Source organism: Acartia tonsa, chromosome 5 (genome assembly GCF_053477335.1).
Source record: "Acartia tonsa isolate MP-2025a chromosome 5, ASM5347733v1, whole genome shotgun sequence".
Lineage (NCBI taxonomy): Eukaryota > Metazoa > Arthropoda > Copepoda > Calanoida > Acartiidae > Acartia > Acartia tonsa.
Window position 1 is genome coordinate 459,554 of NC_137264.1, and position 27,592 is coordinate 487,145.

Consider the following 27,592-nt stretch of genomic DNA (forward strand, 5'->3'; position numbering starts at 1 on the left):
TCCATTAATATGTGAATATTTATTTTTTTTTATTTTGTTTCTAAATTAGATATACTTACTTTACACTTGGTTTTACAGGATCTCCACATTAAATCTGTCTCCATTTTATTTCACTTACAACTTGCTGTTTAAATGTTTTTTTTACATAAGTAATTTTGTTGTTTTCCAGTTTAAATACAAATCATTTATCTTGTAGTGTAAATAAAATATTTGTCTAATGTAAATATATTATTTTCAGATGAATATATAAAAAACACAAAAATGCACAGAGTATAGATATCAATAAGAAAGAAGTTTTCTACTAATTTTGTTTACAAACACACAGGTTATTCACTTTTTATTACAAAAGGTTTCTGAGAGGAAATAGAGAGTGTCATATCTCTTAAGGTAGAGTAACAACTCCCTCCAAGGGAAAAATGTGATTATCCTTCCCTTAAAAAAATTTGAATAAGTATTTTCCCCAAAAAGTTTGTGCTATGTTTGAGCCCTTTGTAATTTGATTTAAATCAGATAAATTTTGACATTAATGTTTTTTTCCCAAACCCCCTACCATCAGAATTTAGGGTTATGCTTACCCCTTACTAAAATGTCAACTTAATTTCTCTCTACCTATTGAAGCTTGACCATTTATAATTAACAACATTAACAACATTTGTTTAGGTTGAATATACAAGTATTAACTATAACCTTCACAGTGAACAAATAAGAAAATCCATTGTACATTTTATTTTAAGGTATTAATATATAATTTTTTAAGATACCCTTTAATATTTTGTGAATTAACGTCATTACGCGACATAGTCAATTTAGATTCCATTTTGCAAAACAACATCTAGTTTTCAAAAAAATATATTTATTTCTTTCTCAGAACAATGTTTGTTCTTATAATTTCTTGATGCTTATTATGAAATAAACTAATATAAGATGTATGTATGTAGCCTTGATTCTCTGAAGTTAGGATTCAGATGCACGAGGAGATTGGAGGTGAGAATCCTTTGGCCAATCCTAGATTGGTAAGCTTCGCGCACAGCTGAGTGTATTCTATGTTACATTACAAGCTGACCCGCAATTCTCGTGGAAGCTATTCAATTATTACATCACCCTGGCCTAGAGTTTTGGCAGGTGTTCCATATTAAGCCACCCTAATTAATGGCACTCTCATATGAATGAGGAGCATGGACGAGGGAAAGCACGATTACAGTTGCTTGATAGGTAGGATCCTAACTTCCTCCAAATCTCCCTCCTTACAACCTAAGGACATCACAGGGAAGGTTGCGTGATCATATTCTGACAAATTGCAACAGCATTTGTCATCCAAGTGCAATATCTATGAGGGACTTGAACTCGGATTTTCCCAACCACAGCGTAGTGCGCTAACCACTACTCTTTGGGACACACTAATATAAGATAGCTTCCTACTTTGATTTCATATTTTATGTGCAAAGCAAATCTACAATATTCTTTTTTGTCAGACTGTAATATTTGGATTGTTTGAATATGACCAATTGACATATATATAATTAAAAACCTATTTATGTAATAATCTATAATACAAAGTAGAATGATGTCTGTCCGTCCGTCTGAAGCTTAAGATCTCAGTAACCACTAAACGGATTGGATTCTACTCTTCAGGGTATATACCTATTGGTCCTGTGGTGGTTTTAAGCTATTTTCTTGGGGGGTGGGACAGTCCCTACCCCCCAAAAATTTTAATGTTTTTTATGTTTTTATATATTTTTATAAATTTTTATATTTTTTTTATACTTTTTTATATTTTCTTTATATTTCAATTATTTTTCTTCTTTTTAGATTTCTTTTCTTCTTTTAAACTTTGTTTTATCAAATTCAAAAAGATTGTGAAAACTTCGTTCTCCTGTAGGGGCGAAGCCCCAAATAGGCTAATGGCAAAGAAAGTTTAAAAAACAGTAAAAAAAAGAAAAAATCCAAAGGTTTTAAATAGTATAAATCAATATAAAAAGTTATAAAATGTTATAAAGAGTTATAAAATGATATCAAGAGTTATAAAATGTTATAAAATACAGAAAATATCTTAAAAAAATGTAAAATAAATTTTTAAATTCTCCCCTGAACCTTTAGAAAAAAAGCCCCTAGTGAATAATAAACAATAATTTGCCGCCAAAATTTTTATTTAAATAGGTAACATCACAACCCTTTAACAAAAATAAGGGGGGGGGGGGAGTTTTGCCACTTTCGCGTAAACAGTGTGCTGTGGACTAGGTATTGATTTTAGATTATAGGTTATTTAGGATAAAAGTTTACTTTTGGGTATTAGTTCACGTATATTTAATCATTTTTTGAATAGGTCTCCAGGTTCAGGTGCTGCAGGCTGGAAGGTCGTTTCTGGACAGGTAAAAAAATTAAATTTTTTTTGTTTGAAGAGATAGAGAGCAACTTATAAAACAAAATATGCTTCTCTTTGAATTTTATTACCATATTTGAAGAAAAAATGACAATCGACCTCCAGGTTCAGGTGCTGCAGGCCTCCAGGTCCACTCTGGACAGGTAAAAATTAAAAACATTTATTTGAAGAGTTAGAGGTACACTAATTTAACCAAATATGCATCTTTTTGGATGTTATTACCATATTTGAGAAAAAATTGACAATCGGCCTCCAGGTTCAGGTGCTACAGGCATCCAGGTACACTCTGGACAGGTAAAAATTAAAAACATTTATTTGAAGAGTTAGAGGTACACTTATTTAACCAAATATGCATCTTTTTGGATGTTATTACCATATTTGAGGAAAAAATTACAATCGGCCTCCAGGTTCAGGTGCTGCAGGCCTCCAGGTACACTCTGGACAGGTAAAAATTAAAATTTCTTATTTGAAGAGTTTGATGTACACTTATTTAACCAAATATGCATCTTTTTGGATGGTATTACCATATTTGAAGAAAAAATGACAATCGGCCTCCAGGTTCAGGTGCTGCAGGCCTCCAGGTACACTCTGGACAGGTAGAAATTAAAATTTCTTATTTGAAGAGTTAGAGGTACACTTATAAAACAAAATATGCATCTTTTTGGATGTTATTACCATATTTGAAGGTAAATTGACAATCGTCCTCCAGGTTTAGGTGCTGCAGGCCTCCAGGTACACTCTGGACAGGTAAAAATTTAAATTTCTTATTTAAAGAGTTAGAGATACACTTATTAAACCAAATATGCAACTTTTTGGATGTTATTACCATATTTGAAGGTAAATTGACAATCAGCCTCCAGGTTCAGGTGCTGCAGGCCTCCAGGTACACTCTGGACAGGCAGTTATAATATTTTTTGATACTTTTGGTTTGGACACCTTACCTGGATCCTGGTGACCACTGATGACTGCTTGTGGCCTCTGGCAAGGTAAATTCCAATAAAGGTAATATTTGATATTAGAGGAAAGGTTTCTAAATAGAAAATTATTAAAATGTAATAATATGACAAAATTTATTAAGTAAGTCTTCTATTTTTGTTCCAGGCAGGCTCTAGGTAGCCTCCAGGAGCCTGCTGGACAGGTTTTAAAAATCAATTTTATAATTTGTTTTATTTAGATGAAAGGTTTGAGTTGTGCTCCAGATAGGGCCAAGGTGGCCTCCAGGAGCCAGCTAGATAGATCTGTATTTATTACTTTTTGTTTATGTATGGTTTTCCACACATAACCAAATATAATTCTGTCTAAGATATAATATTACAGATACTCAGAATGGGGAATGCAATTTCAATAGGATTCAGATTATAAAGTATAGATGCTAGTGAAATAATTTTAAAATTACTACTGAAAGAGGTTAATTTTATCCAGATGTCATCCAGAGCTACAGATTCTCCATCCAGGTTAGTAAAATATAAAGAAATTCTTAGATTGTATATTCAATCCACGTCTAAAGAAAAAGGCAGGAATGCCTGACACTTTCTGGCAAAAATTGTATTTATTTTTATATTCTATATTTGTTAAAAGTTCCTCTGATATTCTAAATGGCCGACTGTTTGTCTGTGCATATGTAAGAAATATTATGGAATAAATGTAAATTTCTTGGCAACTAGGTACTCAAGATAATATGCTTACTTTTTTTTAGTTGGAAATTCCCTATGCCAATAAGCATTTTCTTGGTCTGTTGGTCTATCAACAATGTCATGACGTCTAAAGACTTCAAAGGAAAATGTGATTTTGTTTTAATATATTCTAAAAAGATCTCAAAAATCTTTAATTTCTTTTTAGAAACCATTCCTATCAATTCAAAAATAACCATTTAGGATTTTTTAACTGGCTACCAACAACCAGCAGTCAACAGGATCCAGGTAAGGTGTCCAAATCAAAAAGTATTAAAAGATATTTTAACTGCCTGTCCAGAGTTGACCTGGAGGCCTCCAGTACCTGAACCTGGAGGCTGATTGTCAATTTATCTTCAAATATGATAATAACATCCAAAAGCACGCATATTTGGATTAATAAGTGTACCTCTAACTCTTCAAATAAGAAATTTTAATTTTTACCTGTCCAGAGTGTACCTGGAGGCATGCAGCACCTGAAACTAGAGTCCAATTTGAATTTTTTCTGTAAATATGATAATAACATCCAAAAAGATGCATATTTGGTTTTAGAAGTGTACCTGTAACCCTTTAAATAAATTTTTTTAATTTTTACCTTTCTAGAATGGATCTGGAGGCCTGCAGCACCTGTACCTGGAGGCCGAATATCAATTTACCTTCAAATATGATAATAACATCCAAAAATACGCATATTTGGTTTAATAAGTTTACCTCTAACTCTTTAAATAATTTTTTTAACTGCCTGTCCAGAATGTACCTGGAGGCATGCAGCACCTGAACCTGGAGGCCGATTGTCAATTTACCTTCAAATATGGTAATAACATCCAAAAAGATGCATATATTGTTTTATAAGTGTACCTCTAACTCTTCAAATAAGAAATTTTAATTTTTACCTGTCCAGAATGTACCTGGAGGCCTGCAGCACCTGAACCTGGAGGCCGATTGTCATTTTTTCTTCAAATATGGTAATAACATCCAAAAAGATGCATATTTGGTTAAATAAGTGTACATCTAACTCTTCAAATAAGAAATTTTAATTTCTACCTGTCCAGAGTGTACCTGGAGGCCTGCAGCACCTGAACCTGGAGGCCGATCTTAAATTTTTCTGCAAATATGATAATAACATCCATAAAGATGCATATTTGGTTAAATAAGTGTACCTCTAACTCTTCAAATAAGAAAACTTAATTTTTACCTGTCCAGAGTGTACCTGGAGGCCTGCAGCACCTGAACCTGGAGGCCGATTGTCATTTTTTCTTCTAATATGGTAATAACATTCAAAAAGATGCATATTTGGTTTAATAAGTGTATCTCTAACTCTTCAAATAATTTTTTTTAATTTTTACCTGTCCAGAGTGTACCTGGAGGCCTGCAGCACCTGAACCTGGAGGCCGAATTTAATTTTTTCTGCAGATATGTTAATAACATTCAAAAAGAAGCATATTTTGTTTTATAAGTTGCTCTCTAACTCTTCAAACAAAAAATTTTAATTTTTTTACCTGTCCAGAAACGACCTTCCAGCCTGCAGCACCTGAACCTGGAGACCTATTCAAAAAATGATTAAATATACGTGAACTAATACCTAAAAGTAAACTTTTATCCTAAATAACCTATAATCTAAAATCAATACCTAGTCCACAGCACACTGTTTACGCGAAAGTGGCAAAACTTCCTCCCCCCTTGCTTGTCCAGTTTCTGATTAAACGTGGGAGGAATCCGCGTTAAGCATCATTATTAAGTAAATGGACGGAGATTTTGTGCAGTTTTATTAATAAACAAGAGTTAAATATTGTTTATATTTTAGGTTGATAATTGAATCAACGTCAGTCAGCAACTAACATTCACAATGAACGGAGAGAAATCTGCAGAGGAATTTTGATTGTGGAATAAACTCATGAAAGGTGCTTTAATTTATTTTCATATTTTATGTGTGGAGCAAATCTATAATATTGTTGGCTGTTGTATTGGTCTATAGGTACACAATCAGATTACATTTGTTCTGTTTTAGCCTCTATAATCCCTATACTAAAGTAACAGGATGTCTGTGTGTTTGTACCAAAGGATCTCGCTAACCGCTGAACCGATCGGGTTCTCCTTAACAGGGTAGCTTCTAATAGGTCCCGGGAAGGTTTATAACTACCCTCCCAAGAGAAATCGCCCATAGAAAAAAATTACCCCTCCCGAAAAAGAGACTTGAACAAAACATAAACCAATTATTTCTCTAATAAGATATTTTAAATAAAAAAACATTCAAAGTGCCAATAGAGGCCTCTAGGGGCGTAGCCGCTAGTACATAAATATAATAACATAACATAACATATTTACATTTAAAAACCTACTTATGTAATAATGAATAATAAACAATAATTTGCCGCCAGAATTTTTGTTTAAATAATATCACCACCCTTTAACAAAAGTATTTAATTGTCCAGTTTCTAAATAAAAGTGGGAGGAGACCAAGTTTAGCATCATTTTTAAGCAAATGGGCGGAGATTTTGTGCAGTTTTATTTTAATAAACAAGAGTTAAATATTGTTTATATTTTAGGTTGATAATTGAATCATTGTCAGTCAGTAACTAACTTACACAGTGAACAGAGAGAAATCCATTATACAGATCTATTTTATATTATAAGGTATTTTTATATTATTTATGCCTTATGGCATTTCTCCAGACTCATTCTCTAATGCTATTCAATGCTGATGTTTAAAAGCAAAGCTTTTCTAAAAAAAAAGGTCGGTCCGTCCGTACCTCTGTCCGGAATAATAAGCTCTTTTCATTATTTTAATCATGTTAGAATTGTTCTTTCAATATCAAACTTGGTATGATGATTCCTGTAGTAGTTAGGTACGATTCAGAAAGCGTAGCAGCTATATAATCATTTTAAAAAATTTATGTTTCATCATAATCCTATTCATTGGATTTTTTGGAATACTGATTCCTGTTACAACTAAGTACAATGTTAGAAGAAAGCATCTCTATAATCAAGTTCTTATCTTGTAATTAAGCAGCTTTGCAACAAATTTAGACATATACATTTATATTCTGATTATACAGTTCTGACACTTGTTTTAATGTTTGTTTGTCCTACCATTTTAGAGTTATGCGGTTATGGATGTTGTCATTCTTGTTTTGTATATAATTTGCACCTACTCTATATCACATGATGCGTTGGTCTGTCTGTACTGTTCTGTTTCAAATTTTTATAAGAAATATGCCCCCAAAGTTTCACAATAAAGTTTTCTTAATCGTTTGCTTAACAACTTTGGGGACACTAGTGAATTTTGATTGGTTGATTCATTAAGTTGAGTGTTCAATCGTTTCAACCAAAAATTTTAATTTATAGAAGGGGTAATTTTGTGCATCATCATAGGGAATGTACATCAATTTATTGGCCACTGTCCCTTTAGAAACCTGGATTTTTCTGCTAGTCTGGTTTATTTGAGCTTGGCTTTTATAGATGTTGTCATCAATGTTTTTCTTCTATGATAACAATTTATTTACAGTTCTATATGAATTCATTTTTTTATATTTACTCCCCTGTCTCAAATATTAAATTCTAACTCCGCCCATTTATCATTGATTTAAGACAATTATCGTAGGAGGAGTTGCTAAATATTATAAACAATGATTATAAAAACTAAATCTGGGGAAAAGGGGGGCGGGGGTGGTTGGGTTATAAAACCATATCAACCTCTGTACACAAATATAAATGCTGTCATTCCATGTTTATTATCTTTGCTTTTATTAATGTTTTCATCCTTGTTTATTACTTTCTTTCTACAACTTTTAATAGCAAAGCTTTTTTTACATTTGTCTGTATATACATATATAACACTAGCTTTTAGCGTAAATTTAGGCATATCATAATTGTTCTGATAATTCCTTTAACAATAAGGTACAACAAAGAAATAAAATGTATCTGTAAATTTGTTACTAAAAAGGTTGTTTTTTCTTTTAAAATTATTTAGCTTTATTGACAACAACTTGGATGCCTGTGATATTTGTAATAAGAATTTTACAAAGAAATCTCACTTGATTGATCATAGGAGGGTTCATACGGGTGAGAAACCATTCTTCTGTGATCAATGTGAAAAGACATTTACACGTAGTAGTCACTTGACTCGGCACAAAAGATTTCATACAGGTGAAAAACCATACTCATGTGATCAATGTGAAAAGACTTTTTCTCAGAATAGTGCTTTGACTTTACATAAAAGACTACATACTGGTGAAAAGCCATACTCATGTGATCAATGTAAAAAGACATTTTCTCAAATTAGTAATTTGACTGTACATAAAAGGAACCATACAGGTGAAAAGCCATTCTCATGTGATCAATGTAAAAAGACATTTACATCTGGTGGTGACTTGACTAAACACAAAATGATCCATACTGGTGAGAAGCCATACAAATGTGATCTATGTTTAAAGACATTCAAACGAAGGGGTGAATTGACTCTCCATGAAAGAATCCATACAGGAGAGAAACCATACTCATGTGATCAATGTGATAAGACATTTAAAACAAGTGGTGAATTGACTGTCCATAGGAGGGTTCATACGGGTGAGAAACCATATTCGTGTGATCGTTGTGAAAAGACTTTCTCTCAGAATAGTGCTTTGATTCGACACAAAAGGATTCATACTGGGGAGAAGGCATACTCTTGTAAACTTTGTGACAAACATTATACCTTTAGTTCAGAGTTAACAAGACATAAAAAATCCCCTGGACATTTAGAAATTATGAAAGCCTGTAATAATACAGTTCCAACTTCTGTATCTATTAGTTTCATTAAAAGTGAAGAAGTTGATGTTAAAGAAGAAATTAAAGAAGAAGAAATATTTGACTAAGATCCTCTCTCTATCCAGATGAGAGCTGACAATATTGAGGAAAATATTAAACAAGAAAAAGAAGATCCTCTTTCTTGTCAACAGAATTATGAAAAAGATAGAATTGATATTGTTCATCATAAAATAGAAATATAGAAGATACAAATGCTTATTATTAATTTTTGTCAACGTCTAAGATACTGTGTTTATTTTAATTAGTGTGTAAATATTTAATTTTTCTATGGCGTTTCTAAATTGTAAATATACTTACTTTACACTTGGTTTTACATTATCTCCACATTAAACCTGTCTCCATTTTATTTCACATACAACTTTCTGTTTTAATGATTTTTTTACATGATTGATATTATTGTTTTCCAGTATAAAGACACATCATTAATTTTTTTATTTATCTTGTAGTGTAAATAAAATATTTGTTTAATGTATATATATTATTTTCAGATTAATTTATAACAAATAAAAATGCACACTCACAGCGTATAGATGTCAAAAAGAAAAAAGTTTTAAAGTAATTTTATTTACAAAAACACATGTTATTCTTTTTTAATAATCTTGACATGCGTATGTTGGTACGTCCGTTCCAATGTCTAGAAGTAAGTTAGGAAAAGTTTCTTTACTTTGGCTATAGTAGAAATAAGGGATGGATCTTTTAGTTTTAAAATCTTCTAACCAATCTATGGCACTACGAACGTCAACATCCTGTTATTGGTATGTCCGTCTAAGTGAGTAAGCAAAAAAAATCTTAACTGTAATTACAGTAGGGCCAGAACAATGATTCTTTTAGTTTTAAAATCGTCTAACCAAGCCTAATCAAACCAGGACACTACAACTGTCCGCCTTCTGCTATTCGTATGTTCATCAGTCCATCTAATACCCTATAATTCGAATTGTCCGTATGTCCGTCTGAAGCATTTTGAGGAAACGTGAATTTCTTGTCTCCTATAAAGGCTGAAACTTCTTGTCAAAATTCTCATCAATATGAAGCTTAATTAAGTATAAAATATCCAAGGCTGTCAAACTGCTCTTAGACAAAATTTTACCTACTTTTATACATTTTTTTCTGTTATTGTTTTCTGTTTCGTTTGTCCTACCGTTTCAGAGCTTTGCTTTATTGATGCACCAATCGGAATGCATTTATAATAGTCCCCAAAGTTGTTGGTCAAAAGCATAAGAAAACGTAATTATAAAACCTTGAGGACTAGCGTAATTATCAGCTCAATGTCTCCTCCCTCCCTGAATTTGCCGCCATTATTTTTATTAAAAATAACACCATATCATATTTGCTTGTTCAGTTTCTCATTAAAAGTGGGAGGAGTCCGCGTTGAGCATTATATTTAAGTAAATGGGCGGAGACTTTATTTTATATAACAAGTGTTAACTGTTAACTAAGTGGGGAGGAGTTTTACTCCTTAACTAACTTACATATAATATCCATTCAATTTAGATGACAATTTTTCATGTCACTTTTATTAATCCAAATCTTTCATTGAACCTATCCAAGTTTCTCATTTATCTAAACAATAATTTGCCGCCCGAATTTTCTTTAAAATAACTCCACACCCTTTATAAAAAACATTTGCTTGTCCAGTTTCTGATTAAAAAAGGGAGGAGTCCGCGTTGAGCATCTTGATTGAGTAAATGGGCGGAGATTTTGTGCAGTTTTATTTTAATAAAACAAAAGTTAACTATTGTTTATATTTTAGGTTGATAATTGAATCAATGTCAGTCAGCAACTAACATTCATAGTGAACAGAGAGAAATCCATTAAACAGATCTACTTTATATTATAAGGTATTTATATTTTTTGTACTTTAAATTATTACTTCAGAAGGAGTTGGGGTTAGATGTGTTATCTGATCAATATGAAAATCTATATATCATTATCCCTATGTAAATCATACATCTGTCATTATTTTAAAGTAGTGGAGGAAATCTGAATTCTCGGCTGCTATTTAAGATAGACTTTTTTTAAATTCCCCATTCTAATGAGCATCAACTATTTAATTTTCATGCTCTGTCTGTAATGCTCTGGTTATATTAGATTTATGGAGAATTTGGTTTGTGATGATAGGGAATCTCAAACCCACTCTCTTATGCTACTCAATGCTAATTTTTTAAAACAAAGCTTTTCTATAATTAGAGTAAGTCAGTCTGGAGCGATTAGTTCTTTTTGATTAATTTAGAAATGTCCTATCGATTTCAAACTTGGCATGGTGATTCATGTAGTAGTTAGGTACAATTTAGAAATCGTAGCAACTCGATAATCGTTACCAGAATGTCCATACATCCATTTAAAACATGTTTAAACCTTTTTGACAACAAATTTTTATGTGATATAAATATCCTGTTAATCTAATTTTTGTAATGCGCATTCCTATTACAATGTTATAAGTAAGCACATACTCTATTAGATATCAATTGATGTGTTGGTATGTCTGTACTGCCATAATTCAAATTTTTATAAGAAATATGCATCTTTTCAGCTTTTATCAAAGATAGATTACTAAAGTTTTGTGTGAATTTTCTGACATTCTGTTTTGTTGATGTTGTTTTATGGATGTTGTCATCAATGTTTTTCTTCTATAATAATAATATATTTCCAGTTCTATGTGAATTTATTATTTATATTTACCGCCCTAACTCATATACGTCCTGGGATGGGGGTAAAGGGGTGTTTACCCCAAACTTTGAAATCCTTCATTTTACTCCCCTGCCCCAAATATTAAATTCTAACTCCGCCCATTTATTATTGAATTAGAACAATTAAAGTAAGAGGAGTTGCTAAATATTTTAAAAACTAAATCTGGGGAAAGGGGGGGTTGGTTGGGTTATAAAACCATATAAATGCTGTCATTCCATGTTTGTCAGCTTTGCTTTTATTAATGTTGTTATTCTTGTTTAATACTTTCATTTTGCACTGTGACAAGCTCTTATCGTAAATTTAGTCATATCAGAATTGTTCTAATGATTCCTTTAACAATACCTAAATAAAATTGTTTATAGAAATGTTGTTCTTCTAAAATTATTTAGCTTTATTGACAACAACTTTGATACAACTCTTACAATTTTTATAGTTTGTTTATATGGAAGTTGTCGTCGTTGTTTCAATTTTAACCTGTTTAGATATTTCCAGTATTTAAAAATACTAAAAAAATAAAATTTTGTGTTTTCATTAATAAAAATAATATTTCAGGAGATTGAGAGAGTATATACCAACATGAATACCTGTGATATTTGTAACAAGAATTTTACACGGAGAGATAACTTGGTTGTTCATAGGAGAGTTCATACAGGAGAGAAACCATACTCATGTGATCAATGTGGAAAAGCATTTGCACGGATAGATAAACTAAATATACACAAAAGGATCCACAATGGTGATAAACCATACTCATGTGATCAATGTGAAAAGACCTTTAACAGAAGTAGTCATTTGACAGCCCACAAAATAATTCATACAGGAGAGAAACCATTCTCATGTGATCGATGTGAAAAGACTTTTGCACGGAGAGATAAATTGGCCCGTCATGAAAAGATCCATTCTGGTGAAAAGCTATACTCATGTGATCAATGTGGATTGTCTTTCGCCAATAAGGGTTGTTTGACTAACCACAAAAGATTCCATACAGGTGAAAAGCCATACTCATGTGATCTTTGTGACAAACATTATACCTATAGTTCAGATTTAGCAAATCATAATAAATCCACTGGACATTTAGAAATGATGAAATGCCGTAATAATACAGTTCCGCCTACTGTATCTGTTAATTTAATTAAATGTGAAGAAGTTGATGTTAAAGAAGAAATTAAAGAAGAAGAAATATTTGAAGAGGATCCTCTCTCTATCCAGATGAGAGCTGACAATATTGATCCCCTCTCTATTGAAATGTAAATGAATGAGAGTGTTGTAAATAATTTTATTAGATAATTTTAAATACCATTTTACTTTCTGATATAAAAATCCAGATATACAACGTAATTTATCATCCAATTTTAATTAATTTTAATTTATCCGTAACATCTCCGTAACTAAATACATTAAATACAGTGATCAAAGACTTTTTTTCAGTTTAATACCAAACTTCCTAAATTAGTGAACTGTTTGTCCAGCCGTTTATGAAATAGTATTGAACATGCATACATACATAAAGAAGGACATTATATTGGTTTACAATATAAGATTTGTATTAGAATTAATTTATTGATAATGACAAATATTTTGTTTTTATTTGGACATCATGTTTCCATAATGTAGAATAAATAATGTAAAATTAACTGAACAATATTTTTATTGTTTTTTTTAGTATAAAGACGCATCATTAATTTGTTTATTTATCTTGTAGTGTAAATAAAACAATTGTCTAATGTAAATATATTATTTTCAGATTAATTTATAACAAATAAAAATGCACATAGTATAGATATCAATAAGAAAGAAGTTTTCAACTAATTTTGTTTACAAACACACAGGTTATTCACTTTTTTTATTACTAAAGATTTTACCCCGAGAGGTAGAGTGACAACTCCCTTAATAGTGTTATATTCCTCACCCTCCTAATAGCTGAATATTGTAATTTTCTTATTTGTGGCCAATGCAAAACTTTCCTGATTATTTTAGCTGTTTGCAAGATCTTTGAGTATATTTATATTTATTATGAAAGGGCTGTAAATATTCGCAGATAATAAAAAATGTCAGATGCTTGTCAAGGGGCTCCAAACCATTTTTTTGGGATGGGGGAGGGTATTTTATGATTATTTGGTTAAATGACGCATCAAAAACTTTTATCCCTTGGGTAAGCTGTACCTTATTTGTAAAAACCAAGGGCTTTTAGTGAGAAGTAAAGCGCTAGCACATTTTTTTAGGGGATAAGGGGTTATTTTGGGGAGGGTGGATAAAATATTATAGATAATATAAAGTGCTTCTTGGGAGAGGGGGGGGGGGTGGCGGAGTTTTACTCCTTAACAAACTTACCTATAATATTTATTCAATTTAGATTACAATTTTTCATGTCACTTTTATTAATCCAGATCTTTTCTTGAACCTATTCAAGTCTCGTATTTATCTAAACAATAATTTGCCGCCAGAATTTTCTTTAAAATAACACCCCACCCTTTATAAAAAAAAATGCTTGTCCAATTTTTTATTAGGTTTTAGTAGGAGGAGTCCGCGCTGAGCATTATAATTAAGTAAATGGGCGGAGATTTGGTTTAGCTTTATTCTAATAAACAAAGAGTTAAATATTGTTTATATTTTAGGTTGATAATTGAATCAATGTCAGTCAGCAACTAAGTTTCACAGTGAACAGAGAGAATCCATTATACAGATCTACTTTATATCATAAGGTATTTATATTGTGTTACATCTATTATGTGATCTATAAGGAACTCTGTGTTATTAAAACTATATTTCACTATCCCTATATAAATCGTCTATCTGTCTGTTTGTAAGAAAAACGGTGGGGTAAATTTCAACTTTTCTGGCTGTTGATTTTTTATGTGTAAAGATTCCCAATTTCCATGAGTATCAAATATTTAAATTACAAGGATGGCTGGTCTGTCGGTAATGCTCTGAGATATATTAAATTTCTAGAAGATATATTTATGGTGGATTGTAGTAGTTAGGTACGATTTAGAAAGAGTAGCAACTGAATAATTGTTACCAGAATGTCTATGACTATATGTTTACAATTCTAGTTCGAAAAATGTAAGTATGTCCTTAAATAGTCTCCTGTAATTATACAGTTTTGCAAGAAATTTACTTACAATTTTGTTTATACTTTGATTATTTTGATTATTCAGTTTTGACACTCTTTAAGTTTTTGTTTGATATACCGTTTCAGAGCTTCACTTTTATGGATCTTGTCATCCTCGTTTTTTGATTAATTTGATGACCTATCTGAATACGTTACCTACTATATATTACAAATAATGTAACTGTACTGCTCTGATGAAATTAAGAAATATGCATCTTTTCAGCTTTCATCAAAGTGATTTTTTCTGTCTGGTTTGTTTTCATCGCTGTATACCCTCTTAAATATTTTTAAAAAATTTAAATTAGAATAAATGTGATAGGAGAAGTTACTAAATTTTCTTTCATGATTAACATAAATGTTGTGGGTCTATAAACAAATATATAAGTTTTTATCTTTATTTTTTATTTATTTTCGCCGTAAAATCCCTAGGTAATTTTCTTTATATTTTCCATAATTTACATATTTTGTGTCAATTTAAAAATATCTTTTTAACCATTAATCATTTTGTATTTTAATTCAAAAAAAATATATTTCAGGAGATTGAGAGAGGGTATACCAGCATGAATACTTGTGATATTTGTAATAAGAATTTTACATGCAAATCTGCTTTGGTTGTTCATATGAGGGTTCACACGGGAGAGAAACCATATTCATGTGATCAATGTGGAAAAGCATTTGCACGGAAATATAAACTGATTATACACAAAAGGATCCACACTGGTGAGAAACCATACTCATGTGATCAATGTGAAAAGTCATTTTCTGATAATAGTGTATTGACTGTCCATAAAAAGATCCATACAGGTGAGAAACCATACTCATGTGATCAATGTAAAAAAACATTTTTTAAAAATAGTGATTTGACTAGACACAAAAGAATCCATACAGGAGAGAAACTATTCTCATGTGATCAATGTGAAAAGACATTCGGGCAAAGTAGTGAATTGACTGTTCACAAAAGAGTTCATACAGGTGAGAAGCCATACTCGTGTGATCAATGTGGAAAGGCATTTGCACAAAAAAATAAATTGACCAGACACAATAAAACCACTGGACATTTGGAATTGATGAAAACCTGTAATAAGACAGTTCAAACTTCTGTATCTATTAGTTTTATTAAATGTGAAGAAGTGGATGTTAAAGAAGAAATTAAAGAAGAAGAAATATTTGATGAAGATCCTCTCTCTATCCAGATGAGAGCTGACAATATTGAGGAAAATATTAAACATGAAATAGAAGATCCTCTTTCTTGTCAACAGAATTATGATGAAGATAGAATTGATACTATTGATATTGTTCATCATAAAATATAAATATTAACATTTAATTGTCATAGGATACAAATGCTTATTTAGAGAGACAGGATTATTGCTCAATTTAAATGAAAATCTAAATCTTATTTTTCACATAAAAAATCTGCATTTTATCTTTATTTGTTGCAATTTTTTATTTATTTAAATTGTAAATATACTTACTTTACTCTTGGTTTTATAGGATCTCCACATTAAATCTGTCTCCATTTTATTTCACATACAACTTGCTGTTTAAATGATTTTTTACATGATTGATATTATTGTTTTCCAGTATAAAGAAAATCATTATTTTGTTTATTTATCTTGTAGTGTAAATAAAATAATTGTCTAATGTAAATATATTATTTTCAGATTAATTAAAAAAAATGTACAGAGATATCAATAACACAGAAGTTTTACACTAATTTTGTTTACAAATACACAAGTTATTCACTTTTTATTACTAAAGATTTTACCCCGAGAGGAAATAAAGAGGGCCGGGTCATATCTCTTAGGTAGAGTGACAACTCCCTTAATGGTGTTTTTTTTCTTATTTGTGGCCAGTGCTAAACTTTTCTGATTATTGTAGCTGTTTGCAAGATCTTTCAGTATAATATCCATTCAATTTAAATGAAAATTTTTCATCTCACTTTTTAAATCTTTTCTTGAACCTATTCAAGTTTCTCATTTATCTAAACAATAATTTGCCGCCAGAATTTCCTTTAAAATAATTCCACACTCTTTATTTTCTTTTTTCAATTTCTGATTGAAAAGGGGAGGAGTCTGCGTTGCGCACCTTGATTAAGTAAATGGGCGGAGATTTTTTGAGGTTCTATTATTAAACAAGAGTTAACAATTGTTTTTATTTTAGATTGATAATTGGATCAATTTCATTAGTAACTAACATTTCCAGAAAACAGAGAGAAATCCACAGAGGAATTTTGGATTGTGGAATAAACTCATGAAAGGTACTTTAATTTCTTATCATATTTTATGTACAAAGCCTTTCTCCAATTTTGACCATCTGTCCGTATTAAGTTCACATTTATTCTGTTTGAGCCGCTAAATTACATTGATTTTATATGTTGACAAAATACTATATGTACAGTAGGTAAAATGTACATTTTAAAAACCTACAGCATGACCCTCGAAAAAGTTTTTTTAAGCATCTGCAGCCCATATTTCTCAATGAATTATCAAAAAATGTATATGTCCTTGTTCTCTGTAGATTTCCACATAAGTAGATATAAAAATATTTTTTTACATCAATTAACAGCTGAGATTTTTAGAGCCAAAGTTTTGAAAAAGTAGCTGAGGAAAAAGTAACTTTTCAAGAAAAATGTTTTTTTAAAGTGAAATGACGTGTTTTCCTCATAATTTCAATAATTTTTATAAAACTTATATAAAGATGTTTCCAAGAAATTTATTTCATGCTGAAAACACTTTTTTCACTTGCTCTAAAAGGCATTTTTAGATTAGTGTAAATTGCAAAAACACCTCTACAGAAAGAAATCCCATAAAAAATAGTAGCAAATTGAAAGTTTACATAAACAGAAATCAAACAATTTTTATTTTATTTAATAAGTTAAAAAACGAAAAAGTTACAGCTACAAACTTTTATTAAATATTTAACAATTTAAATGATTTTTATGTGTCTTTAAGTAGTTTGTATAAGTGGGTGTTAATTTATTAGGTCAAATTTGCGCTAATCCTTTCCGGTCATAAGGATAAATTGGGGAGGGGTTCATTTAAGGTCATGCTTAGAAGGGGATATTATAAGGTATATGGGTAAATGGTTATTAGAAAAAAATGCATTCAATAAAATTTTAAAAGTATTTTTTTATATGTAAAACTAACATTTTTAATGCAATAAAAAAGGTATCAATTGTAAACTTGCTCTTCTTTCTTATTTGTTTATTAACTGGTTGATAAAAAGTAATATACTAATAAAAAACTAAGAAATATTTAGCAATATCCAGTTTCTCAAGCACCTTTTCCAAACTTTGGCTTTTAAAATCTCGGCTGTTAATCGATATAAAAAAAATATTTTGATATCCTTTGATGTAGAAAATTAATCTTTTAATATTTTATTAAGAAATATAGGCTGCAGATGCTTAAAAAAACTTTTTCGAGGGTCATGCTGTATATCATATAATAATGCATAATAAAAAATAATTTGCCGCCAGAATCTTTATCCCTCTAATAATTGCTTGTCCAGTTTCTGATTAAAAGTGGGAAGAGTCTGCCTTGAGCATCATATTTCAGTAAATGGGCTGAGATTTAGTTTAGCTTTTCTTTTTAAACAAGACTTAACCATTGTTTATGATTTAGGTTGACAAAAGTATCATTGTCAGTCAGCAACTAACATTCACACCGAACAGAGAGATATCCATTATACAGATCTACTTTCTATTATATGTTGACAAAATACTATATGTACAGTACAATGTACATTTTAAAAACCTATATCATGTAATAATGTATGATAAAAAAATAATTTGCCGCCAGAATCTTTATCCCTCTAATAATTGCTTGTCCAGTTTCTGATTAAAAATGGGAGGAGTCTGCCTTGAGTTCAAGTAAATTTGTTTAGCTTTTTTATAAACAAGAGTTAACTATTGTTTATGATTTAGGTTGATAATAGAATCAACGTCAGTCAGTAACTAACTTCCACAGTAAACATAGAGAAATCCATTTTACAGATCTACTTTTTATCATAAGGTGAATGGGGTATCCACTACCCAAAATTTTAACATTTCATCCCCCTACAGCTCCCTTCTGCACGCCTCTAAAATAATAAGGGGTGGGGGGGGGGGGGGTTGTTTAATGCAACCATCTCGTAAACAGTGAGCACTTAGAATTCTAATTTTGATCCGAAATATTGCATGATTAATCCTTAGTAGGTTTATTTTCCCTAAATCGAACAAAAAGTTGGAAAAGTAACGGCTGGCGGCTCAGCCGTTTTGCCATTTTTTGGGCTATCTTCAGAGGTAAATAGTCACGAAACCTATCTCCACATAAAACTCTTTGCCACTCCAAAACGTTATCAAACGGTTCTAGCCGGTAACTGTTGGTACTAGAAATTTAAGAAATAGTTATTGCTATCATTTAACATGAATTAAACCAAAAATATGTTTTAAAAAGTTGATTCCTACGTAATGAATGATGAATTTGCCCTGAAAATAGGCAAAAAAACGGCTAAATGCCTGAGCCGCCAGCCGATACGTTTACAACTTTTTGTTCAATTTAGGGAAAATAGACTTACCAAGGATTACTCATGCAAAATTTCAGATCGAAATTCGAATTCTAAGTGCCATTTGCTCACTGATTACAAGATGGTTGCATTAAACCCCCCCTCCCCTTTATATGCTCATTTTTAAAAAAATATTGCTCATTAACCCTGAAAGACTGTCTTATTTTCTTCCTTCGCTCGAGAAGTTTTAAGAAGGAAAAACATATGAGTATAGACCCTTTTGCATGCCCTTTTAAAGGCATTTCGTTATAATTTCTAGCACTGGGGGCCAATTGCCTAACCCTTTGGGGCAATACCCCTACCCAACTTAACCTAACCTAACCCCTATAACCTAGCAAAAGCTACTGTAAAAGACCACAAACGCCCCTCAAGAGGCGTTGCCACGAAAAGTACTATACCCAAAAATATTTGAGTAAGAATGACTAATGTATAGGATATAGCTGATGTAATGAATTTGGTATGCAGGCTCCATCACATTAAACATTTCATTGACTTCTGCTAAAATGATGCTCGAATCCTGCAATAAAATATACGTGATAAATAAATATAAGATTCCTAACGGTTTCAAACAATTAAACTAGGGTTGGGCCGGATATCCGGTTATCCGGTTATCCGGCCAAATTACCGGATATCCGGCCGGATAACCGGCCAAATTACCAGATACTAAAGTAGCAAAAAAAAATTTCTTCAAAAATCTTTTATAAATTTACATAAAGTTAAACTTGTTCAGAAAAAATGTTCTTCTAGCTTCAATAATAAGAAAATTATAGCCATTTAAAATTTTAAAAAGCAAAGATTTTTGGTGTAAAGTATAAAAAATTATAGAGCCGGATATCCGGCCGGATAGTTTCAATATCCGGTATCCGGCCGGATATTGAAAATGGCCGGATGTCCGGCCACACCGGATATCCGGCCCAACCCTAATTAACACCTCTTATCCCAAAATTTTTAAGAATTTGAATTTTAGTACCTATGCAAAGCTTACAGCATCATAGTTCAAGCAATATGTCTGTTTGAAAGAAAGGTAGTGGGGTAAATGTGGCACCACTTAAAGCTTTTCTACAATTAGCTTCAGTCCGTCCGTAGGTCCAAAACGGATAGCTTTTTTGTTGTTAATTTATGTATGTTTTAATTGTCCTATCGGTTTCAAACTTTGCATGGTGATTCCTGTAGTTGTTAAGTGAGATTTAGAAAGCGTAGCCAAATAATAAGCCAATAATCGTTACCAAAATTCCATACATCAATCTTAAATATGTTGATTTTAAACATTTTTAACAACAAACTGTTATGTGGTATTATCATCTGATTTTTGTATACCTGTTTCTTAGAACAACAAGGTATAATGTTATAATCAAAGTATCTCTATAGTTAAATACCAAAATTGTAAGTATGTCTTTAAACATTATCCTGTATTTAAGCAGTTTTTCAACAAAGGGATAGTTGAAAGAAGTGCATTTAAAAAGTTTGATTGCAAGCATAAGTTACAAGAATACCATCTAACATATATAATTTTGTATTTCATTAAATTGCAATCAATTAGGCACCACCGAAATAGTAACCATACTGTTATTGCCGCCAAATTTACACGATTTTGAAATAATTTTATCCCTTTCTGAACAGTTAAACCCATAAGGAAAAAGGATAAGAGGATGAATACTCACCCCCTTTTCATGGTAAAATACTACTTCCCCATCCCTAAATTTAGAAGCAGACGAAAATCAAAAGCCGCCCAGGGCTTTTTGTAAGTCAATCATAGATAATAATGTGAATAAAAAGAAAAGCGATATTTAGCAAACAGCCGTGGGCGGTCAGAATCAGCTGAATGTTCATGATGAAAAAAATTTCCCCCTTTTTAGAAATAGAAGGATTTATCTTTCATATACAAATTTTTTAAAATAAAAATAAAATTCTATGTAATTTTTAATTAAAACATTAAAACAAAAATATCTAATCTAATATTCTTGCCCTAAATATGGAAATAGTAAAAAGTAAAAAAATATTTTTTTAAATAATTTTTAATCCTTCCATTTGAAAAGTAGTGGAATAGTAATAAATTTTAGCGCGGCAACAGCGCTGAGTAGGCATCTAGGCCACCTGCCTATTTTCGTCTTCTAGTTGCTTCGATTCCTCTCTTTTATTTTTTTCTCTATGGTTAAACCCTATATATTGTAGTGGGAGGAGTCGCACAACTTTGGACCTCTAGGCTCATAGAATGGGTGGAGATTATATAAATATTTTGTTCAGATAAAGAATTTCAAAACATAATATAAGTTTTTTTTTAGGATTTTTTTACAGTCATCTTCAGTCAGATAAGGTTCACGTGGTGCTAAGCAGAGAGAAATAATTGATTAAAACTTCTTATCTTACATAGGTAGCTAATTTTTATATGTTTTTAAAAGCGAAGCTTGTCTATAATCAGGGTTGGTCCGTCCGTCTGTTATGGTTAGCTTTTTTTGTTAATTTAGACATTTTATAATTGTTCTATCGATTTCAAACTTTACATGTTGATTTCTATAACAATTAGGTACAATAAGCGTTACCAGAGAGTCCATACGTTTATTCAAAACATGTTGATTTTTAACCTTTTTACAACAATTTTTTATGTGCTATAACTATTCTATTAATCTGGTTTTTCACCCAAGAAAATAGCTTACAATCACTCCAGCTTCTTAAAGGTCCCGGGAGGGTTTTAACAGCCTCCCAAGAGAAATCTTTTTAGGATTTTTGAATTCAGTTCTTCTAATAATCAAAAAAAAATTTAATGATCTCCTCATTTCTATGGCATTGGAGTCCCCAAAATATAAATACCCAAAATGTTTGTAGGAGTGTTAGTGTTCGTCACGCGGCAAACGATACAATATGTACTACATAAGTAGATATCAAATTTCTAAATCAGTCATGCAATACGAATTTATAATTTCATTGTAAAAAATATGAACTTTTGTAAAATATTTTATATAGAATTTATTAACTAATGCAATACATTTAAATATTAAATATACATAATCATATTAAAATTACAAAGCAAGGAGTAATTAAATTTTTGGGGAGGCCATCTAGATATTATACACTCTATTGTGTGAGATTTCGTAATGGTTTCTGAGCTTAGCTTTTATAGGTGTTGTCATCAATGTGTTTCTTCCATGAAAAAAGTTATTGCAAGTTCTGTGTAAAAGTTGTAAATGTTTCATCGTATCCAAAATTTTTAATAAAATTTACCTAAACAAGGATGACAACATCCATAAAAGCGAAGCTCTGAAACGGTAGGACAAACGAACATTAACACTTGTAGAGTGTCAGAACTTGAACAATTAAAATATAAATGTAAAAAAATTTTAAACAAAATTGTAAGTAAATTTGTTGAAAAACTACTTACATGCAGGATAATTTAGGACTTGGTTATAGTAATTATATAGATGATTCGCTTATAACATTGTATCAATAAGATCAATCGGATAATTATAATGCATACAAGTTTGTTGTTAAAAATGTTATAAATGTTTGAAATGGACGTTTGGACATTCTGGTGGCGATTATAGACATTCAATGCTTTTTAAATCGAACCTTAGTAAACGAAAAGAGCTAACCATTATGGACGGACCCTAATTATAGAAAAGCTTCGTTTTAAAAAATGATTGAAAGGGGACTATCCACGAACAAGAGCAAGGGATTCTTAGCACCTTTCAGCATTGATCCATAGTATTTTTTAGGGAATATACTAGGTTTATGTTTAATATTTGCTTTATCGAGTAAAAAGTTAAGTTTCACCATAGTTTTATAGGAAAAAAACTTTGAAATGTTAAGCATTGTTTGGTGCAATATCATCAAATGTTTTGAGGAGTTCAAACTGTTGTTTAAAATCTTTAACACAAAAGTGTATTACTGTGATCTAAAATATATATTTAGAAAAAGGGTTTATGTACTTTTGCAATTTACAACATTTGATGCTTTTCTGCCGTGTTATTTTATTTTGTCCTTTGAATTCAACAAAGCATTTGACTTAATTGCTTTGAAAATGCTTTACATTTCAAAGTTTTTTTCACATAAAACCATGGTGAAACCTAACTTTTTAGTCGCTAAACCAAATATCAAACATATACCTGGCATTTTCACTAAGAAAATACTATAGATCAATGCTGGAAGGTGCTAAAAATCACTTGCTCTTGTTCGAGGATAGTCCCCTTTAATCCTTTATGTTTGTCATTGTAAGTTTGTTTGTTAGATTTGTTAAGCTTGGCTTTTATAAATGTTGTCTTCCTTGTTTATAACTTTCATCCTACAATTTCCGTCAGAACTTAGGTAAAGGATAGGTCTTATTGTTAATTTAGGCATGTCAGGATTATTTTAATGATTTTGATGATTCCTTCAACAGTTAGGTATAAATGAGAAAGCATCGGATCTATATGATTATTACTAGGAAACCGTTTGTCCCTTTTAAACATGATGATTATTTAGCTTCAGCTTGACTTTTTAAACATTTTGAATAAACAGTTGAAAAATAAAATCTTTATGTATTGTATGTTGTCATCCTTGTTTTAGTTGCTTACCTAATAATATCTGAATAGAAATATATCTTGTTCTTATTCTAAGTCACATAAATAATTTCAGGAGATTGAGGGAGGATATACCATCATGAATACCTGTGATATTTGTAACAAGTATTTTACACAGAAATCTCACTTGGTTGTTCATAGGAGGGTACATACTGGTGAGAAACCATATTCCTGTGATCAATGTGAAAAGACCTTTGCAACTAGTGGTAGCTTGAATGTTCATAAAATTTTTCATACTGATGAGAAGCCATTCTCATGTGATCAATGTGAAAAGACTTTCTCTAATCATAGTAATTTGAATAAACACAAAAGAATTCATACAGGAGAAAAGCCATACTCATGTGATGAATGTGAAAAGACATTTACAACTAGTAGTAATTTGACTAACCACAAAAGAATTCATACCGGCGAGAAGCCATATTCTTGTGATCAATGTGAAAAGACATTTACATCTAGTAGTAATTTGACTCGACACAAAAGATTCCATACAGGAGAGAAACCATACTCATGTGATCAATGTGAAAAAACTTTCTCTGATAAAAGTACTTTGGTTCAACACAAAAGGATCCATACTGGTGAGAAGCCATACTCATGTGATCAATGTGAAAAAACTTTCTCTGATAAAAGTACTTTGGTTCAACACAAAAGGATCCATACTGATAAGAAACCATTCTCATGTAAACTTTGTGACAAACATTACAACTTTAATTCCTTGTTATCAACCCATAAAAAATCCCCTGGACATTTGAAAATGATAAAAAGCTGTAGTAATACAGTTCCACATTCTGTAACTATTAGTTTGATTAAATGTGAAGAAGTTTATATCAAGGAAGAAATTAAAGAAGAAGAAATATTTGAAGAAGATCCTCTCTCTATCCAGATGAGAGCTGACAATATTGATCCCCTCTCTATTCAAATGTAAATGAATGAGAGTGTTGTAAATAATTTCATCAGAGAATTATAAATATTATTTTACTTTCTGATATAAAAATCTAAACATACAACATAATTTACTAGCCAATTAAAAAAAATATCCGTAAAATCTCTACTTTATCATATTACTAAAAGCATCGCCCCTTGCTTATAAGGAATTTTTTTCTCAGTTTAATACCATCCTTCTAAATTAGTAAAAAGTTTGTCCAGCTGTATAAGAGAAGTAATGACCATGCATACATACGTATAGCAAGACATCTTATTAGTTTATAAATAAGTTTGTATTTAAGCTTAGAATTTAATATATTGATAATGATAAATATTTTGTTTTTTATTTTGACAACATATTTTCATATTAACGTAGAATAAATATTGTAATATAACTAAACAGTAGTTTTATGTTTTTTAGTATAAAGATAATTGTCTAATGTAAATATTTATTTTCAGATTAATTTATAAACAAATAAAAATGCACAGATTATAGATATCAATAAGAAAGAAGTTTTCTACTAATTTTGTTTACAAAAACACAGGTTATTAAATTTTTTATTACTAAAGGTTTTACCCTGAGAGAAAATAATGATGGACATAACTCTCAGGTAGAGTAACTACTCACTCTCGGGAACATTAAAAAGGTTGATTACCCTTCCCCGAAAACAATTAGGAAATTTATTCTATTTTATCTTGCAGATGCACTCCCAAAATTTTGAAATTTAACACCTATGAGTAAGTTTTAACACCCCTCCGCTTCCAGCAAAATTTAGGAGCGTAATTCATCATCATCATGCCTATGTCATATAAATAAAAAACAATGTCCCGCCATTATTTAGAATAGCACATTTTGCTGGTTCAGTTTCTGATAAAAAGTAGGAGGAATCTGCCTTGAGCATCATATTTAAGTAAATGGCGGAGGTTTCGTTAAGCTTATTCACATCCTTGCCCAAATTCTTAGCAATGATTATTTTGTGCTTTTATACTCATGGATGTTGTCATCCATTTTTCTTAATGGATAAGTTTTTGTGACTTTGAACTTTTTCAATGTCTTTGTGATAATTATTATTTGATTCAATAACTTTCATGGTTTCATGTTGAGATTATTATTTTAAAAGATTCAGAGTTTTTGGATTTATTGACATAAAAACATTTTAATACCCTTAAAGATAAAGAATAATTTCCCGCCAGAATATTTATTTAGCAAAAAAACGTTTATCTATCTATGTTCTGATTAAAGTAGGAGGGGCCCGATAGCATTGAGTAAATGGGCGGAGATTTTGTTTAGCGTTATTTATGTACATGAGTAATTTTTTTTTTTTTAGGTTAATAATTGGATCATTGTCAGTCAGTAACTAACATTCACAGAGAACTGAGCAATATTCATTATTATACAGATCTACTTTATATCACAAGGTATCTATTTAATTAAAACGTTGGACGTTATTTAATCCATTTGAACCTCTGTGCACAATATTATTGCAGTCACAATATTCTCTTTTTAAAAGGTTTGTTTTAAAGAGATAATTGCATGAATTGCATATGCCGAATTTGGGTACTTGGAGTAGTGAACCTTTACTGTTTTTATTTCAAATATGTTAAATAGTGTTTAGCCGCGAAGATAAACAGAAAAAATAAACTTTTATCAGGCAGATTTTGTTTTACATCTAATTTGTGTTCAGAAAATGATTGCAAGCATAATTTTGAATTATAATAAATATCAAACAATTAGGCTGAATTGGTCGTTAAACTGATTTTGTGAAAACAAGACAGGCATATAAGATAAATTAACTTTTACTATTGGAGTTTTTTTACTTGAAAAAACTATGTGGACATATTTACAATATGATAATAATTCCGATCCCGCCAGAATCTTCATTTATTATAATCCACCTTTACAGAAACATTTCCTAACTCAGCTTCTGCCTATAAGTAGGAGGAGTCTAGGTTGAGCATCATAATTAGGTAAATAGGCGGAGATTTTGTTGCGCTTTAATTTTAATAAATATAACTATTGTTTATGATTTAGGTTGATAATTGTATCATTGTCAGTCAGTAACTAACATCCATTGTGAACAGAGAGAAATCCATTATACAGATCTACTTTATATTATAAGGTATTTATATATTTTTGTGCTTTACTTAATTACTCCAGACCCATTCTCTTGTGCTATTCAATGCTGATGGTTTAAAGCGAACTTTTCTATAATTAAGGTGGGTCCGTCCATACCTCTGTCCGGAATAGTAAACTCTTTCATTTAATTTAGTCATGTTAGAATTGTTCTTTCAATTTCAAACTTGGTATGGTGATTCATGTAGTAGTTAGGTACAATGTGCTATCTCCTAAACTAGGGGGTACCTGACATCACTAATAAGTATTATTATTATTATTTTCCTGTAATTAAGCAGTTTGGCAACAAATTTACTACAATTTTGTTAAAACTTATACATTTATATTTCTACTGTTGTTGTTGTTGTTGTTTGTAGCCAGGTCTTCTTCCGTTTTATGTGTCTGATGGTCTGACGGAATTGTTTTGATGGTCTTTTGGGTGTTGATGGTGAGTATTGTTGATTGAGGAGGTTTACAATCTTCCTATTTGCTGAGATGATCCTACCATTGAATTTGATGGCAGTGTTGGTAGGCGTTTTTTGAGGTTGACAGATGCCTTTTATTGTTTTGCAGTATTTCTGAGATCCTGCTTCACATTTTTCGAGATGTTCTTGCCATTGTGATTTGCGGTGGTCATTGATCTCATTTCTTATTTCCTTGTTGAGAAGTTGGTAACGTTCACTGTCAGGTTGTTGCACCCGGAGCCTGTCTCATTCATTGATTTTGTTGAATGTGCTTGAGGGGATGTTGTGGTGAACATTAACAATACGACCTTTAGGAATGAACTTTTGGGCCGCAGCATTC

The 27,592-nt window shown here is 31.0% G+C and overlaps 1 protein-coding gene across 5 annotated transcripts in view; it reads left to right on the plus strand.

Annotated features, from left to right (window-relative positions):
* The first annotated feature begins 236 nt into the window (after positions 1 to 236).
* The window catches only part of LOC145318477 (uncharacterized), a 195,931-nt gene continuing 168,575 nt past the window's right edge, over positions 237 to 27,592 (plus strand). The window contains exons 1-4 of one of the 5 annotated variants that reach the window (XR_013879349.1): positions 237 to 325; positions 661 to 734; positions 5,855 to 5,951; positions 6,597 to 6,685. The gene's annotated coding sequence lies outside the window, so the exon portion shown is untranslated. Of the gene's footprint in view, positions 326 to 660; positions 735 to 5,854; positions 5,952 to 6,596; positions 6,686 to 13,286; positions 13,374 to 14,159; positions 14,247 to 15,192; positions 15,253 to 27,592 lie in introns of those variants that run through there. The other 4 variants (XR_013879350.1, XR_013879348.1, XR_013879347.1 and 1 more) reach the window with 4 other exon arrangements.